Genomic DNA, 5,080 nt, shown 5'->3' with positions numbered 1-5,080 from the left:
ATATAGCATTTTAAAACAAATCTAATATAGTTAAAATGTTTCCTTTTTCTCCATTTCATAATATACATCGACCATTTCTTTAGAACATTAAATATTACATGAAAACATGTTCTTCAGCTGATTGCTTTACAATCTAATTATAACTAAACCATAATTGACCTTCAGTTGTTGGAAATCAAGATTGTTCTGAATACATGCTATCGTAACAATAACTGTTAAACATCTTTTTCATACATAGATTTTGTATGTATCTCTGACAATTTTTTAAAGAGAAATTTCTAAGAACACCCAACAAAGTGCATAAATATTTCTAAGCCTTCTGATACATTTTACCAAATTGCCCTCCAAAAAGATTGTACCAATTTACAATACATAGCCAGAGTTCCACTTCTTCCCCATATTCCATGGCAATGTAGGAAAGTAGATATTACCCTCAAACCTTATTATTGTTGCATATTTAATAGGGGAAGTGAGGTGAGAATGCTCACTTCTTGGTGTTTTCCCCCAAATATAAGACTGCCCCTACGTTTACTGTTCGTTTGCTTTTCTCTGTGCTGTCGAGCAGTCTCAGTCTTTAAGGCAGGGTCTCCAGTACGTGCAATGTCCTCCCACAGGCTCTTCTTTTGCAGGCAAGGACGAAAGAGCTCCATGTCTTTCCCAAGTTTTTGTTTGTTTTTTGTTTTCCCCTCAAGTTAAGCAAATACCCAAAATGACTGGAAAGTCTTCTTTTCTTCTGAGCAGTCATACTATTTTAGTGTCTTGGTAATAAAACACAAAGCTGGGCCATATTCTTCAGGTTATGGCATGTTTCTGATCATTCGATGGATCCTATCTGAGGTATAGGAGTGAGAAGTAAACTTTTAGCTTTGTTGGCATTTTCTTTCAGGGTCTTTAAAACCTGGTCCACTGAAACTGCTTCCTCGTGCTCCTTTCGGCAAACATAATCTGTTGCCATGGCGATGCCTGCATAGCAAATTCTGGCCTCCTTAGCAAGAACCACCTCTGGAACTGTGGTCATATTGATCATGTCTGCCCCCCAGGTGCGGAACATGAAGCTTTCTGCCTGGGAGGTAAACTGAGGTCCCTCGATTATGACTATCATCCCCTTTGAGTGACATCAGAGTCCTAACTTCTTAGCAGTTTCTATGAGGACCTGTCGATGAACTGATCGATGACGACAATATCACCAGGCTGAATCTCCTCCCTCAAGGAGCCACAAGCTGTTGTCACTATGACATGAGTACAGCCCTTCTCCTTCAGAGCCCAGATCTTTGCCTGGTAGTTGACTTTTGAAGGCATGAAATTGTGCTGCCTCCCATGTCTTGCAAGGAGGACACAATCAACATTTTTTATCTTCCCCCGAATTAAGGCATCAGATGGCTTGCCAAATGGAGTATCCACATATTTTTCAGTTCTTCCTTCTAAAATTTCTGGATCATCCAGGCCTGTTCCACCAATCATTCCAATTTGTATTCATAGGTCCTTCTCCATTTCTTCACAGTAGCGGTAGCGGCATCCGAGGCCATGTCTGCGCTGGGGAAGAGGCTGCGATGGGCGAGGGTGCAGGGCCCAGACGCAGCAGCGGAGCCCAAAAGGGATTCGTATGACTAACAAGGCATACTTACAGTTCAGAAAATTCCAAGGGTTTGGGGAGTCTTGTGCAAGGAATGGGTCAAAGACCAAGCACACTTTTAAGACAGTGGGAATGTCACCATGCAGGGGACCATGGAGGTCTCTAGGAGTAGAAGAAATGTCTACCCAGAATTTCCAGGTTTTTGAGCAACAGAGCAAGAGATTTATTATAGAGAGAAAGTACACACTGGAGAGGGCGGGGGGAGTTACCTCCTCTTGGTCTCTTTTTTTCAGGGTTACAGAGGGACAGTAGTTAGGGGGCCGGACTAGAGGTGGAGTCAGGGTGGGGTTACAAAATTTCCCCTTGATAGTGCAACTGCTGTAAGCATCACATGTCTCATTAGCATCTTTAATCTCCACCGCAGGGGTGCATCTTACTATTATAATGGGATTAGGGTCAGTTCTTGGTCCAAAGCCTCAAATGCAGCAGGGTCCCTAAAGGAGTGGTTTCTCCAGATGCCTCATGGTTATCCTGGAGGTTTTTCTGTTTTTTGTCAGCCAGTGACAAGCCGTGAGGCCTGGGTTGCTCAAGAGTTGTTCTACATTCAACAGTTTATGGCTAATTCTCTTTTGAGACTCAGCGATCTCTCTGTATCCCTTAACTCCCACCTCAGGGACAGTGTTACAGCAGAGGAACTGGGGGATCCCTGGGTGCCAGCGAAGAGGCTACTGGAGGCTGACCCAGGCCTGTACGTCCTTGAATCTTGGCTGAAGAGGGGTGCTGCATCCTGGGGTGACAGGGAGACGGTGAAGGGTTCTCAGCAAGGGGGTGTGGGCACAGTAGGATACTCAGCATCTAAAAATCAAAAAGAGATCTCATGGTTGGAGGTAGGGCACCCAGATAAGAGGTTACCATGGAGCATAGGAAGGCCCCTAAACCAAGGCCATGGAGCTGGGCACAGAGTTGAGGCTGCCATCAAGGCACAGTTAGACAGTAGAACAACCAGGACTTGGCGACAGGAATGTGGTCAATAAATGGGAGGGAGGCACTGAGGCCAATGCTGAGGTTCCTGGAATGATGACCCCTGATATGAGGAGGAGGGGAGCAGGTCTGGAAGGAAGGGCGAGTCTTGCCACCCTCTGTCAGAGAATCCCACAGCCGTGGATAGATGGCCTGGGACGGAGAGACAGACGCCTGGGTCATCAGCGGTGAGTGATAGTGGAAGCCACGGAGGGGCATGGATGAGGCAGATGGGGGGAGCGGGGTGTAGGGGGACTGTGCGAGGTGAACAGAGGGTCGCAGGTCGACCGACCAGCCAAGCAGAGTTCATGGGGAGAACGATCTCTGTCTTCAGGACTCTGCCAAGTCCCTGTTCTGATAAATTCAAATCCAGCTCAATCTGTCCACAGTCCTTGCAGGAGGAAGGGTACCTGGGATCTAAAGGTGCTCTCCAATACATGATCTGTGCACTTACTGGTTGTTCCTTTCATTATAAGCACGATTGAATAAGAAAATTAGATCATAGAAGCAAGGTAGAGGTGTCTCCCCGCCCTCCCCCACCACGCATGTGCCAGTGCAAACGCTCAGACGGTGGTGGGCCCTGGAGGGAAGGAGGGGGTGAGGGAGGGGGTCCATAATAACACAGCTGAGGCTCAAGGGAAGTGGAAGCATCAGAACTGAACCTGCTCAGCCTGGGCCAGTGGGCCTGTGCCCCCAAATGACCTTCCTTTCTTCCTATGCCACAGGAAAGAGGTGGCAGGGAGGAGGCAGCAGGTGTTGTAACTTGCACAAGGCCACACCTTCCACCCCTATGAAGGATGGTCTCTTTCAGAAAGGAAAGAGGGAGGCGAGTTTCCTCAAGAGGGGTCTTTCTTCTGGTCTCTCTCCAGTTAAGTTATTCCAGCTTCTCTCAGCCAGTCACTTCTGTCCCTGTTCCACAGCCTGTCCATGACTCTCTTGGCACTTGTTCATTCTCTTATTTGTCCACTTGTCCAAAGAAAAGTTCCAGAAAGAGAAGTCCCAAAGTCAAGCCCAAGCTGGTCCTCTGGTGACTTTGGCTGGTGCCAGGGATGCAGCTGGCAGGCTCGTTGAGGTAGATCCTGAGAGGAGAGCTGTGCCCAGAACCTGCAGCCCTGCCTGTGGGGCTTCAACCCAGGCCCTCAGCTCTTCTCCACCAGCCCCAGGAAACAGCTGCCAACAAAAGTGTGTGGGCAAGTCCACTGCCTGGGCATTACCCCTGCTTCTCCCACGGCCTCAGGGAGCCAGTACCTTTGACCACCTTCTCACCTTCTCAGCAGCTCTTCTCACCAGCTTCCCTTCCAGAGACTTCCAACATGTTTTCCTCATAGACCTAAAGGTGCTGTTGACAGATAACCCGTAAGTGTCAGTGAGGGAGATCTACTGCTGCAAATTGTGCCAGCAAACATTACTGCTAACCACCCGTTACGGGTTGAATTGTGTCCCCTCCCAAAAAAGGTATATTGGTGTCCTAACCCCAGTACCTCAGCATATGAGCTTATTTGGAAATAGGGTCATTGCAGCCAAATGTAGTTAAGATGGAGTCATTTTAATGAACCTTAACCTAATAGGACTAGTGTCTTCACAAAAAGGGGAATCTAGAGACAGTCATGTATACTGCACAGGGAGAAGGCCATGTGATGACAGGCAGGATTGACGAGCTATGTCTACCAGTCAAGGAAGGGCAAAGGTCACCAGCAAGACACTAGAAGCCAGGGGAGAGGCCTGGGACAGATTCTGTCACAGCCTTCAGAGGGGAACAACCTTGCTGACCCCTTAATCTCAGACTTCCAGCTTCCAGAATTGTGAGGCAGTACATTCTGTTATGTAAGTCACTCAGCTTGTGGTATTTTGTTAGGACAGTCCTAGCCAATGATATACCTCTGTCCACATTCGTGTGAAGGAGGGACACACAAGGCCACACCTTTCACCCCTATGAAGGATGGTCTCTTTCAGAAAGGAAAGAGGGAGGTGAGTTTCCTCAAGAGGGGTCTTTCTTCTGGTCTCTCTCCAGTTAAGTTATTCCAGCTTCTCTCAGTCAGTCACTTCTGTCCCTGTTCCACAGCCTGTCCATGACTCTCTTGGCACTTGTTCATTCTCTTATTTGTCCACTTGTCCATCTGTCCATTTGGTGTACACTCACACACACACACACACACACACACACACACACACACATATTTTTAGATGTTGATGGACCTTTATTTTATTCATTTATTTTTATGTGGTGCTGAGGATCGAACCCAGTGCCTCACAAAAGCTAGCAAGCGCTCCACCACTGACCACAACCCCAGCTCCTGTCCATTTGGTTTTTTGTTCACCCAGCACAGTTTGTTTGCCCCTATACTGTGTGCCAGCCACTGTCCAGGTGCTGGGCAGAATGGGGGTGGCAACAGACAGGATGGAGCCTTGTCCTCTCCGTGCGCTCCTTACCGTGGAAGCAAGCTCATTAGTTACACGGTGCTAAAATCTGCGTAAAATGATGGCAGC

The 5,080-nt window shown here is 47.8% G+C and overlaps 1 pseudogene; it reads right to left on the bottom strand.

Annotated features, from left to right (window-relative positions):
• Positions 1–651: 651 nt before the first annotated feature.
• Positions 652–1,467, bottom strand: LOC124962396 (S-methyl-5'-thioadenosine phosphorylase-like; annotated as a pseudogene).
• Positions 1,468–5,080: the final 3,613 nt, after the last annotated feature.

The sequence above is a fragment of the Sciurus carolinensis genome, chromosome 12 (assembly GCF_902686445.1).
Source record: "Sciurus carolinensis chromosome 12, mSciCar1.2, whole genome shotgun sequence".
Taxonomy (NCBI): domain Eukaryota; kingdom Metazoa; phylum Chordata; class Mammalia; order Rodentia; family Sciuridae; genus Sciurus; species Sciurus carolinensis.
This window is presented reverse-complemented; position numbering and strand designations above follow the sequence as displayed.